Source organism: Pseudorca crassidens, chromosome 6, assembly GCF_039906515.1.
Source record: "Pseudorca crassidens isolate mPseCra1 chromosome 6, mPseCra1.hap1, whole genome shotgun sequence".
NCBI lineage: Eukaryota > Metazoa > Chordata > Mammalia > Artiodactyla > Delphinidae > Pseudorca > Pseudorca crassidens.
Window position 1 is genome coordinate 45,687,163 of NC_090301.1, and position 14,182 is coordinate 45,701,344.

General features: G+C 36.2%; 1 protein-coding gene across 12 annotated transcripts in view; it reads right to left on the reverse strand.

The window, feature by feature from the left end:
• The window catches only part of GULP1 (GULP PTB domain containing engulfment adaptor 1), a 266,982-nt gene that overhangs the window by 166,719 nt on the left and 86,081 nt on the right, over nt 1-14,182 (reverse strand). For 10 of the 12 annotated variants that reach the window (XM_067741236.1, XM_067741244.1, XM_067741234.1 and 7 more), the window contains exon 2: nt 7,709-7,835. The exons of 1 other annotated variant lie outside the window; for it this stretch is intronic. The gene's annotated coding sequence lies outside the window, so the exon portion shown is untranslated. Of the gene's footprint in view, nt 1-7,708; nt 7,836-9,405; nt 9,533-14,182 lie in introns of all 12 variants that reach the window. One more of the 12 variants, XM_067741237.1, reaches the window with a different exon arrangement.

Consider the following 14,182-nt stretch of genomic DNA (forward strand, 5'->3'; position numbering starts at 1 on the left):
GCCTTTTATAAACTTTATGATGAGACTTTAATTAAGCTGTGTTATCTCTTGATAATCACAAAAAAAGAAAATAGCCTAAAAGATGACATGAGAGTTTTAATTGCTCCGTCACATCATCCAGTAAGTGTTAATGGACTTGTTGTTTAATATTCTGAAACTGGGTGGAAAAAAACAGAAGAACATGCAAATATGTTCTGTTCTCACAGCATGACCCTTGATATGTAAAGTAGATTTAATAGTAAAGCTCTAATTTTGCATTCCAGAAACCTAAATACCACTTCAGTCTTACAAAATTAGTAAAATCTTCACAGGAATGTTATGTCTAATCACCTTACATAAGGCAGCCTGGCATTACTGATGATAACTTACATAAAAGGATCAATTTCTATGTTCTTTAAATTGCTTATTCACTGACATGGTTTTCAAAATCAAGTGAAAAGGGCTTTCAATCCAAATGTATTTCCTATTCTATGTCCAAAAGTAGAAGTTTTTCCCCTGATTTATCCAATGGCTACCTAACCCAACTGAGGATGTGCAATCCATAACCCCATACATATTTCAAGATATTTTATGAAATACCTGGCTCAGGTGATATAATTCTTTATTCACTCACAAGTCTTTTTTCCTCCTAAGTCAAAAGATACCCAATCCTTGAAATCAATTGCTTATTTTTAAAAACACTGTGCTATGAAAAATCTTATTTCAGGTATATTTTATGTGCTAAATTTTACCAAAAAATGCTTTTTCCCCCTCGTTATAAAAGTAGTATATGCTCATTGGACCCACTATATTTTAAAAATGTTAGAAAGAATAAAATTAAAGTCACCGAGGAATAACCACTGCTAACATTTAGATGCATTTACTTTTAGTGTTTAATATTAAAGGTTGCCAGGTATACACAGTGTTGAGATCTACTGTAGATACAGCTGTGTGTCCCAGTTTCACTCTTTTCACTTTCTTTCTCTTTGCATTTCATAATGGTTATTCCCTCAGTGGCACCCCACTACATTCAGGATAATGTCAAACTCCTTACGCGTTCCCTTAATCATCTGTCCCATTGAAACTCTTCACCATCCTTTCTCCTCTCCACCTCTTGCCAGCCCCATTTACTCTTTGCTCCAGTTGAACTGAACTATTGACACTTTCAGTTCTTCCAATGAACTATGCTTCCTCACAAATGCTGGGAGGGTCCATTATACATCCCTTTCCTTCTGCTGAACATCCACCCTCAGTTAGACATTTCCTTCAGGTAAGCTTCTCTAACATACCCCACGTACAGGCCCAGGGACCCTGCTAGGAATACCAACGGTATCATGTACCCTCCCTAGAGTGGGTTAAACACCATCTCCCCAAAATTCATGTTCCCTCAGAACCTCAGCGTGTGACCTTATTTGGAAATAGGGTCTTTATGGATGTAATTAGTTCCGGATCTTGAGGTAAAATCATTCCAGATTTAGGATAGGCCCTAAATCCAATGACTGGTATTTTTAGAAGAGAGGACACACCCAGAGACACACAGGGAAGAAGGCCACGTGAAGATGGAGCCAGAGATTGGAGTTAGGCTGCCACCCGCCAAGAAAGACCATCAGCCACCAGAAGCTGAAAGAAACGAAGCAGGATCCTCCCCTAGAGTCTTTGGAGGACACGTGACCCTGCTGACACTTAGGTTTCAGACTTCTAGCCTCTAGAATTTTTGTTGTTTAAGGTCACCCAGTTTGTGTGTAGCCCTAGGAAACTAATACAGCTCCCATTCTAGACTTCCTGCAATATATTAAGTGTTGCACATACTTCAATTCTCACTAGACTACAAGCTCTGTGCAAAGCCACGACTAATTCTATTGTTTATAGTTTTATTTTCACTGCTTAGGACAGCACTTGGCACATGACAGACAATAAACATATGTATAAAAAAAGGAACAAATAAATGTTTGAAACCTGAGCAACATTATTATTTAATCTATGTTAATTTTACTGGTAAAATCTTTATTATTTGAGCTTTTTACCACTAGAGTTTGATGGCTTTCGAATGACTGTTCCGAAGAAAGGTTTTAGAAACATCTACTGTTTTTACTTACCCTACAGAGACTTCCCAACCTGGTCCCAAAACGTTGAAATTCTTTTGGGGAACCTACCTTCTCCACATGCTGGCAGTCTCGGGAGAATTGTTAATCAAGTGCCATGGTTCCTGGCTGAGGGCAAATGATTGAGACCCAGCCATGCACACTGGCTTTGTGAATGTGTGAGAAACAGCATTAAACCACAGTATCGGTCCAGATTTAGCTCCATGGCAGTACTCTTCACAGTCTCTCTCCACTTGCTGCTTTCCGGATCCCCGGAAACGCTCTGGCTGCTTGCTGTCTTTCCTGAGAACTTTTTTTCTGATTACCCTCTGATTCTATGAGCTACCTCATATCCTTTCAATAAAATGCTTTTTTTTGCTTAAAGTACTCAGAAGTAGTTTCTGTTACTTGCAAACTAAGAACTGAAATTGATAGAGACTCTTCAAATGTAGATGTGATTACTACATAACAGATTGCTTGTATAAACAGGTTTTGACCATCACAGATAGTCACTTGATCAAAAAGTTTCCATGCAATGCAAAAATGCAAACTATGCAATGCAAAACTCACGATTTACCAATTTCCTTCTCTCTTCATTCAGTGCACATAATTATGTAAATCCTATTCTTTTCCCTCATTTATTTCTGTCTTCATGTGTAAAAAATATCTTTTTGAAAGATTTTTTTATTTTTCACTAAACTAAATTTTCTCAATGTAAATCATGCTCTAAAAGCAAAGTAAATCATTTTATAAAGAATGTTACCTCTTAGGAAACCTTCGGAGGTCAAAAAAACCCCCAGAATGTTACCTCTAAATAACTGAAAGCTTTGATATAATATATAATACCCTCATAGCATGAATAATTAGTTTACACTAAAAAGTCAATAGATTACCACTTTGCAACAGAGACTAACATACTTGATAAAAAACTACTTTCCCAGTTTTCACTATTTCATTCAAATAGCAATTAATTTATGAATAAACCATTCATTACAATTACATATTGCATAAATATTCAAAACATTTTTCCCTTTAAATCTCTTCGTTAAATGAAAATTAATGTTAACATTATACAGATAAAGATTAATTTGAATATCATTATTTATTAGAAGCTTGGTTTACATATACAGATGTACTGAATGTAAATTTTTAATGTACAACCAAAGGTCAGGGAAAGCAAAATGTCTTTCTTCAATCTCTTCGAATGGCTTAAAGATTATTTCCTTTGGTATTTAAATGCTGATCAAGCAGAATACATTTCCTGAAAAGGATTTGAATTTGCTCTCCACTGAGGGATTTCCCTAGAGGCTCTCTTCAGACAAGAGTGCCATTAGTCTTACTTATTACAACCAAAGGGGGCAAAAGAAATGATACTTCTATTTCCTTTCTGCTACTTTCTTAACACTGCATCACATTTTTGTTATCTATTTATTCTACTTCTCATTATCTTGAACAACTAACTGCATCATTCCATACACTTCCCGCCTAATATATTGTAATGTCTGTGAAGAGATGTACCTTTTCACACTCCTAAAAGCTTAAAAACACATCATACCCTCATTCAAATCTAAACTTTATTTAGAACTTTCTCTTTTTGTCATACTTTCTTGAGCTTCTACTTCTTCTATTTCTGAACATACCTTTGCCTTTATCCTACACTTAAACTGTCTAGTCTTTCTCCATCACTAGCCCATAGTTTTCCTTTCTCTTTCATTTGTTTCCATCTTAGATGAGTCTGTACGTTTAGCCCTTATACTGATGTTTCAGGCCTCTTCTCCTCTCTTCATCCTTCATCTCTTTCATCTTTAACTTTAGTTTACGACAGAAGAAAACCTATTCTGTGTTGGCCATTATATTAGACATTCTGCAGGGTGCTTTGGATATAAAAACAAACACCTATCTGACTCCTGGAAAAAGAGAATCCCAGACAAAGGCAAGCAAAAATAAAGAACATAATATATCTGGAAAGTTTTATACAATTTTATAGATCTATATTAAGGAATGATTAAAGATACATTTTGGATTTTAGGAAGTCAAGAGCTAGATCACAAACTAGAACTTTTTCTTGAGAATGTTAATAATAATGGGAATTACATAACTCCATTTGAGTTTTCAAAAGCCACTTTGCAGGGTTAGGTTTGAAGGAAAAAAAGTTCAGAAACAGATAGACGATTTAGGGGCTATACTGCTAATTCTAGAAAGACATAATAGAAGCCCACAAACAGTAGGAGAGAGATTGAAAAGAAAGGGAGAGATGATAAAAATTTAAGAAACAGAATGAAAAAGACTGGTTAATCAATTAAGGGCTATGAATATTAAGAAAAAAGTAGAAATTCAAATTAACTCTAAGTTTTCCAATTTGACTTTCCAAAATGAGCAGTAATTCTAATCAGAGAGGTGGGAAATACAGAGAAAGATCATGATTTTTAAGAATGTGAGATAATGAGTCTAATGTCTGGCCTGTAGAGTTTGGTCCATCTACACAGATGCGTCAAACAAAGATCAAGCAAATGGAGGCATTCAGAAATCTGATAGAATAGATAGACTCTCAGATGGCTTCCAAGGATCTCTGCCTCGTGACATTCATACCCTTTTGTGACCCCCTCCTCTTAGATGTTGGCTGGACCTAGGACTCATTCTAAAATATAGAAGACTGCAGAAGGGGTGGTATATTAGTTTCCTGTGCCTTCCATAACAAACTACCACAAACTGGGTGACTTAAAACAACAGAAGTTTATTCTCTCATAGTTTTGGAGGCCGGAAGTTTGAAATCAAGGTGTCAGAAACACTACACTTCCTCTGAAGGCTCTAAGGGAGATTTTATTCCTGCCTTTTCAGGGCCTGGTGGCGCCAGGTGATCCTTGACTTGTGGTCGCATCACACCAGTCCTTGCCCCTGTCCGCACAGGAACTTCTCCTTTGTGTATGCCTCATAAGGACACATGTTACTGGATTTAAGGCTCCTCTAGTTAATCCAGGATGTTCGCACTCAAGAGCCTTAATTTAATTACATCTACCGTCTTTACTCTTTTTCCAAATAATGTCACATTCACAAGAAACACAGGTTAGGACTTGAACGTATCTATTTGGAGGCCATCGTTCAACTCACCACAAATGGGATGACACTTCCTAGATTTGATTATAAAGGAATGTGGTTTCCATAATGGGTGAGGCAGCCCTATATAGAGAGGCCCTCCATGGCTGAGTCTGGAAGTGGACCCTTCAGCCCTAGTTGAGCTCTGAAAGGACTGCAGCTGCAGTGGACAGCTTGACTGCAACATCACAAGGGACCTACAGCCAGAGGCATCAGCTAAGCTGCACCCAGATTTGTAGCCCACAGAAAACTGTGAGATAATATATAAGTACTGTTTTAAGTGGCTAAGTTTTGAAGTGATTTATCATACAGCAATAGAAAACTAATATGGAGCTCACAAAAACGTCTAGACTAGGACAGCAATGATTAAGAGACAAGCCATGGAAATGGATTAAATTTTGCATTTAAGAAATATTTGTGGAGTATCTATGAAACCAACATTGTGGTGAGTTTTATTTAGATTTCAATTTATATCTGTAATGATAAATGACAACCCAATCCTCAAGAATCATAGTCTCAGGAAATGATAGGCAAAACCACGATGCATGATATGACCAAGGAATGTAAATGGTATTATACAGGTACATAATATAAGGGAAAAAGATCTTGTCCCGGTTCCAAAAATCAGGAAAGACTTTCTGGAGAAGTTGAATTCTTAACTTCCACAAACTTACCTACTTATAACTATGTGTTAACAAAGTTCCCTTTCCTTCCAACAATGCAAAATTTAAGGCACCTCTAAGTGGTAAGGACAATTTTCCTGTCCATTACACTAAGACGTCTATAATAAATTTATTTAAGCTCTTAGGGCAAGAACATATATCCACTTTTGTGATTGCTGGAAAGGCTAAAGCTAAATTATATATACAGTGGTTATGAATAAAATCAGGTCTTCATTTCATATGTTTTGTTTGATGTAACTTATTTTTACTCTTATCATATTTGTACTTTTAAGGAAACTCATACCGCTTTTCATAGTAAATAAATGGATTCTCAATTACATAAGGACTTGCAATGAAATTTTAAAATGCTATGAGGGCTCCAGCAAAGGTATGAGCAAAAAGCAGTGAGAGAGCAAAGCAAAACTAAACCTATTATTTTACCATGACAAAAATCTTACTTTTGCTTTTTTTTCCCCCATATCTATAATGCCAGCAACATGCCACTCTTGCCTAAGATAAAAGACCCTCTCCTTAACCTCCCACCACTTCTACCACTGCTTTGTTTTTCATTTACACTACTTTCACCCTAAAGCTTCATTGATTCCTGTTTGAATTCTTGCAAAGTTTAGAAACATTGCTTCTAGTGTAACGTTGATCAGACTCGATGTCTTTGGGAAAATCACCTCAGTTGATAACCCAGTACCTGCATCTCAATATAACTAGTTACCAATTAATCTTACCTTGAATATGATTAAATTGTTACACTGTCATGGTGTATTATATTCCTTTGTTTGCCACACATGTCTCACCCACTATAGTATAAGAGCCTCAAGAGTGAGGATTATGTCTTCTTCATCTTTTTTTCTACAGTTCCTACCATAGTGCCTGGCACATAGCAAGTGTTTAAACAGCTATTGATAAAAATAAAACAGAAAAGCCTACAAATTATTCTCCCTCCCTTTGGGTTTGCTCTCTCTTCATTAGTCTAACACACAAATCACTTCCAGATTAAGCTGCTTAGGATAAAACATGGATCATCTTATTCCCCTGCAACTGTCCCTCATCATATAATGATGAAATATAAATGCCATAGTATAGGAATCCAAATCACAAGAACCTACTTGCCACTACTCTGCTATATCTACCACATGCTTCCAATTTCCCGAATATCCCCTGGCTTTCTCAGCTCTGTATCTTTACTCCAATTGGCTGTCCATTTAAATGTTCACCTGCCAAAGTGACTAGGTTTGTTAGGGAAACTCGGTTTTGTTAGGGAAAATTTTTGAATGAAAAAATATAAGTCAACGGGTCTATAACTCATTATCACCTTCTGGAGGTAAATTCAGCAATAAGAATAAAAAGCCTTTAAAATATTACAGCCATTGAGCCAGTGATGCTAATTTTAGTAACATTTAGCATGCAAAATGAGCACTATATATATATGTATGTATATATAAATATATATATTAATTTATCCATAAGGATATTCTGAGTAATAAACCCAATCTAAAAATTTTTTTAATCATTTATGTTTATATTAACAGAAAACAATGAAAAATATGAAGCATTAATTCATATTCCCAAATAGAACAAAATAGATTTGTTATAAAAATAATAAATTCAACAAAATATGTATATTAGCCTAATGTTGTTTAAAGGAAAAAAACAACAAAACAAAAATCAAATGCTATAGAACAAACAGGTAACAGAAGTTGTTTTTAGAAAACAGACTCATTCACGATTTCAATTTTATTTTGCTTTTATGTATTTTACCATTTCATAAAATAAAACTATCTTTTTAAATAATCCGTACAAAGTAAAAACTTTTTTATAGCTTCAAATCTTTTTTCCAAATGTTATTAAGTATATAAATAAGCAATCACTTATTCTTACCTGGGTAGGTATGTTCAAATATAGCTGAAGGAATATGCAGACACTTGACTTTCAATCATCCAGTTCCCATCTGAATTTGCCTTCAATTACTTTCTCTCTTGTGTATATCAGATGAAATTACACATAACTAAAAATAAAATTAAAATTGGACTCAGTAGAATTAATCAATAATTATATTTATGTGTATTTTCATTTAGTTATTACAATGCATATTCTAAAATTCCAATTACATTTCTTGTGAAAGTTCAAGAAAGTTACCCAGTAACAGGAAAACAACGGTAAAGCATGTTATTTTTTTGAAAAGGTAGAGTAACAGACTGTTAGATAAGGGCAAATAGTAGGATTGCTAGATAATGAGTTAAATGTTTTAACTCATGGATATGTTACTATTAAAGAACAGTGATGGTTGGTTGACCATATACCCCCTTTCTCCCTCAGGCTGTACGACAACTAGGCCCAGCTGTCTCCTTCACTTATTAGCTAATTAGACTAACCAAGCGCATACTCTGTCCTGGATTAAGAAGGTGAAACAGAATTTTAGAAAGCACTGATCTATTTTAACTTTCATTGCACTTCAACCGCTATGGAGAAACATTTAGGTAGCTCATCCTTCTATTTATTCTCATGCTATAACTAGAACAGACACAACGGCTAGTTAAGATTCTTACATTTTTATTCCAACACACAAAAGGAAGAAGTCCTTCCAGATGCAACAGCACAAATTATGCCTTCCCTTAATTCCATCATTTCAAATGGACCTCTGAACATAAATTCAAAAGCAGCAAAAAAAATTCATAGTATAGTATTTCTTCTTGCCAAAACAGCAAAAATATGCTTTTTTTTTTTTTTGAGGGGGAGGAGGAACACAAGTACAAAAACATATCAAACTCTTTTGTTGTGTCTCCCTCCATAACTCTGATACAGACCATTGGTAAAGCCAGACCTGCATTTTTTTTTTTTTTTTACGCGGGCCTCTCACTGTTGTGGCCTCTCCCGTTGCGGAGCACAGGCTCCGGACGCGGACGCGCAGGCTCAGCGGCCATGGCTCACGGGCCCAGCCGCTCCGCGGCATGTGGGATCCTCCCGGACCGGGGCATGAACCCATGTCCCCTGCATCAGCAGGTGGACTCTCACCAACTATGCCACCAGGGAAGCCCCAGACCTGTATTCTTGACTTTCTCAAATTATAAACTAAAGACAGATCTTTATTTCTGACTCTTCGTTTGTATCTGACCCATCTGAATACTCTGAAACTATCTTTTTCTAACTTAGCCACAATTTTCTTTAGAAGCCTGTTTATCTATTTGTTCACCATATTCTTTTTCATTTTCTATCGTAACTTTAGAGATAAAGAAAGAAGGAATCTTAGTTTAGGAGGCCCCAAAGGCACATAATTCAAGTAAAAAACGCTTATTTGGGAGATGCTAAGGGAGTGGGATTATAGGCAGATCATCAACAGCATCTAGCAGAGAAAGCAACGATTGTAAAATCTGAATTAAAATATGAGCAGGGTATATTTTAAGGCCATTTATAGATATTTTATAATGTTAGTGAGAAAAATGTTTACCTACCCAATGATGCTGTTATTTATTAAATCATAGGCATGGTATTCTCTTAGCATTGACTCCTAGGGTATATATAAATGATACAACTCATCTTATCTTTCCTCAAAATGTAAAGGCTGCATTATCACCTACTTCCAGCTTTAGAAATAGATCTGCTCATCCTGGACAGGAAATTTCAAACATGGCACAGCTAAAAGGTAGCCATGAAACTGTGCCATGATTTCCAAAGTGATTAACCAGATCATTTTTTCTCTTTTGTCTGCTTGGGGAAGGGGGAGAAAAAGGAGACAAAATTAGTTTTTTAGTGTAATGGTTATTTCCTTATTTATTTTGTGCAAATGTTGGTCTAATGGAATGAAATAAGAAAGAAATCACCCAAGATAACATAAGTAACTTTGTTTAAAAAAAAAACTGTTTAAAAAAATCCCATTCCAAACAGTATAGCAAAGTAAATATTTTCCTTAATATGGTTGACTCAACTTATGCCCACAGCATTTATTTCTATCTCAGATTGACTGAAATCCATTCTTACTGTGGAAAACACTTTTCAACCTAGAATATTTTATGCAATGTGACAGCATAAAGAAGAGCACAAAAATACCCACATCAAAAAACAAGAATGAACTTGTGCCTACTTCTATCTTTCTTCTTGCAGGAAAGTGACATATACTCTGAAGTGGATGTATTATTCCACCGTCTGATATGATTAGACTTGGTCATTTAAAGAGCACTTTAAATATTCCTGCAAAAAGTTAGATAAGCTTATGAGCTGCTCTTTTGAACATATTTTTATTTTAAAATATAAAATCTTGATTTCCAATATGAATGATTCTTAAAATTTTAGTATGAACATAACACACTCAATTTTATACTGTTTTTCCACCATTTATTACATATTATGAAATTTGAAGAGGTACATGAAATTAAATGAAGCCAACCATTTCTTTACCAAAACCTTCATTTTTTCCAACAGTATTAGTTTAAGAAAACCATTATGAACATTGCAATATGACTAGACACCTCTATTTGTTAATGCAACACTTGTATCTTTAAATATTCCACACACAACAAAACCGACCTAAACCAACAAGCCAGGTTTAAAGGTATTTTTACTTGTCTTCTTCCTTAAGAAGATGGAACCTGTGAACCATCAGTTTAGAAGTTGTCCAATGAAGAAATTGGTTGGCAGAGGGAACATCATAAGCAAAGGTATAGTGATAAGAAAGAACATGCCACCTTTAAGGACAGGCAAGTGGTCAGGTATATATGATTTGAAAATAGAATGCTTATGAAACTATTTTATAAGAAATTTTTGCAGTAAGGTAAGGCCATATCAAGAAGCCTCCTGAATGCCATGCTAAAATTTGAATTTTATCCTAAAGATGACATGAGTGTGATAAAACAGGGAAGTGGTGCAAGAAAATGTATTTTAGGTCGACCATGTGGTAAATGTGGCTCTGAAGAGACCATGAAAGGGAGAAGGTGAGACAAGTAAATTGTTTCTTAGAAATTTGTATATATTTGTTAAATGGCAATGCAAAATAGAAATAGACTCAAGGCATTCATATTTGTAAGATGTAAAGGGGGAATGGTGCTTGGGATTTAATTTAGGTAAGAAGAGAGCAAGACAAGACAACCCTGATCCAGGCCTTTCCTATTCTCAGAGATGTCAGCCTGAGCCAAGAATTGACATCATTCCTTTTTTGTTCCATGTGCATTTTAAGTTCTCCACTCTCAGAATGGTGAAGAGAAAAGTGATAGAGGATGAGACATGACAAACTATTTCAGAATTAATATCAATTTTAAATTCACCAATTTGAAAACAAATTAAATCTAGTTCATTCCTCTACATTTGACATGAAACTTTTAGCAGTGCTTTGAAGCTGTCACCAGCAGGAAATTTTCCTAATTAGAAGAAGCAGGAGAACAATTATCAAGTCATTCACTCTTTCTGCTGCAATCAGTGGAAAACCCAAGCAACTTTCTGTGAAACTTTTGGTTATTATATTTTTCAGTATAAATAGGTTAAGGTGAAGTCTTTGTTCTTTTTAACATTAACTCTTCACAAACTCTGACCTCTCAAATATTTAGAGCTTTTTATGTAAAACACAGCATAGGCACTAAGATGGATTCGAAGTAGTGACAACTGGCCACAGACTAAAAATTTACTTGTGTTAATGAATGATGTATGGCAGAGTGAAATTCATACCAGGGTATAGTAACTTTTTAATGCAATGGGAATTTGAGGAGGAAAATAAATCTGACTAGGGAAAAGAATGGAAATCTCAGCAATGTTTGGAGGAAAGAAGGGGGGGAAAAGGAAAAGAAAGAGCAAGAAAGCCAGAGCAAAAACAAGAGCGAGAGCTAAAGGAGAAAGAGCATTTCTCCTTCAATCAGTAATCAAAAGTTCTGGGATTTACTCTTATTGAGTCAATAAGGTCACACACACACACACACACACACACACACACACACATCCCTAATCAATCACTGGGGGTATAGAATCACTGATGGGCTTAGGCCATTCGAGATACCAATAAGGTCAGTTCTCCTTAGCCATATGGCTACTACACATGATGAAAGATGAGTTCCACCAAGGAAAAGCTGGTCTATTATAAACACAGTGGTAGGGAAATTAACAAATAAACATTAAATATACATTACATAAATGTAGAAAGAAATAAATGAGATAATCCACAAACAGTGCCCAGCACATTAAAAAGAAGGATCTAGTAATTCAAGACATTTTTACTTATGATGAATTGTTCAAAAGTTCCACACTTTCATAATAAATAGAACTGCAATACATATCTTCATACATAAATATCTGTGCTCATCTCAAGTTATTCCTTTATTATGGCTTCCTAGAAGTTAAATTACTAGGTGAAAAAGTACTTGATCTTTTTTTTTTTTTTTGCGGTATGCAGGCCTCTCACTGTTGTGGCCTCTCCCGTAGCGGAGCACAGGTTCCAGACGCGCAGGCTTAGCGACCATGGCTCACGGGCCCAGCCGCTCCGTGGCATGTGGGATCTTCCCGGACTGGGGCACGAACCTGCGTCCCCTGCATCGGCAGGCGGACCCTCAACCACTGCACCACCAGGGAAGCCCATACTTGATCTTTGAAGTATTTTCTTACATACCACCAAGACGCTTTCTAGAAAGATATACCAAAATAGACTTCCCACCAATGGCAGATGATAATGTTAATTTCAAATCACCCTTTCCAGCAATGATCTTTTTTCTCATATTTTGACAATTTGATTGTCAAAAAATTGTCTCTTTTTCTGAAATGTGTACTTCTTTAACTGCAAGTGAAGTGTAACTTTTATGTGTTTAATTTATCAAATAATTAATTTATAATTTTTATTTTCCTTTTGGTGTGCTTTTTATTTTTATGTTTTAATGAGGTTTTTTGAGACTTTGATTCAAACATTAAGTCTCAGGACCTTTGAACATTTTATTCCTTCTGCCTGCCTTCATTGCTCTTCTCTCAGATAACTATATTCATTTCCTCAACTCCTCCACTGAATTAGGAAAGACTGGTTTTTATTTTAGAGTTTCCCTTAATGTCAGTTACATATTTTAAACACAAAATCATGTAAGTTTCTAATCCTTCAATTAAGACCTTAGCTATGAATTGACACAGGTTTTAAAGCAACTAAGTCATTATCGAAAGTGTCAAAAATTTTATTTAGTTGTTAAAATTTTATTTGTCTAATATATTTTAGATTTAATTAGGTTTAATTTTTTGAATTAGTCATCATATTTTGTTTATCTCCTACCACTAAGACTACTTCTGAAACCCTGCAAGTACAAATTTCAGCACCAAGTTATTTAGGAACAGAATTTTTCCCAAGTATTCCCCATTTTTTAGGTACCTTCTCTCCTTCTTTCATTACGTCTCCACTCCTTCCTGCCTTCTTTCTTTCCACTCTTCTTTCCTTCCTTCCTTCATCTCAGAAGATGAAAATTATGAATCACTATTCTTTATTATAGTATTTTATTTTATTTTATTGGGGGTGGGTGGGTGGGTACGCGGGCCTTCTCACTGCTGTGGCCTCTCCCATTGCGGAGCACAGGCTCCAGACGCGCAGGCTCAGCGGCCATGGCTCACGGGCCCAGCCGCTCCGCGGCATGTGGGATCTTCCTGGACCGGGGCACGAACCCGTGTCCCCTGCGTCGGCAGGCGGACTCTCAACCACTGCGCCACCAGGGAAGCCCTAGTATAGTATTTTAAAACATTAAAAACATATTCAGGGGGCTTCCCTGGTGGCGCAGTGGTTGAGAATCTGCCTGCCAATGCAGGGGACATGGGCTCGATCCCTGGTCCGGGAAGATCCCACATGCCACGGAGCAACAAAGCCTGTGCGCCACATCTACTGAGTCTGCGCGCTAGAGCCCACGAGCCACAGCTACTGAGCCTGTGCGCCTAGAGCCTGTGCTCCGCAACAAGAGAAGCCACCGCAGTGAAAAGCCCTCGCACCACAATGAAGAGAAGCCCCTGCTCGCCGCAACTAGACAAAGCCCGTGCGCAGAAACGAAGACCCAAGGCAGCCAAAAATAAATCAATTAATTAGATAAATTTGAAAAAAAAAAAAACATATTCAGGTAATTAAAGAAAAATTTATAAAACACCTACGCTAAAAGCCACACTTAATTTTTAAAAGACCTTATATTGCTACCAAAAACTGTAAAAATGTGTAAATATATTTCAGTGTGTATGGAAATAGAGCACCTATTCAATACAGGCTCTTATTAAGCATTTTTGTAAATAGCCCCATAATAGAGGCTATTCAAATGCAGGGAATCAAGAAACTGTGGTTGATTCCTCAATGAAAAATTAGACCAGAAAGCACTCATTAACTTGGACTACATAAAAAGTCATTAGTTTAATTTTTCCAGTCCTGTG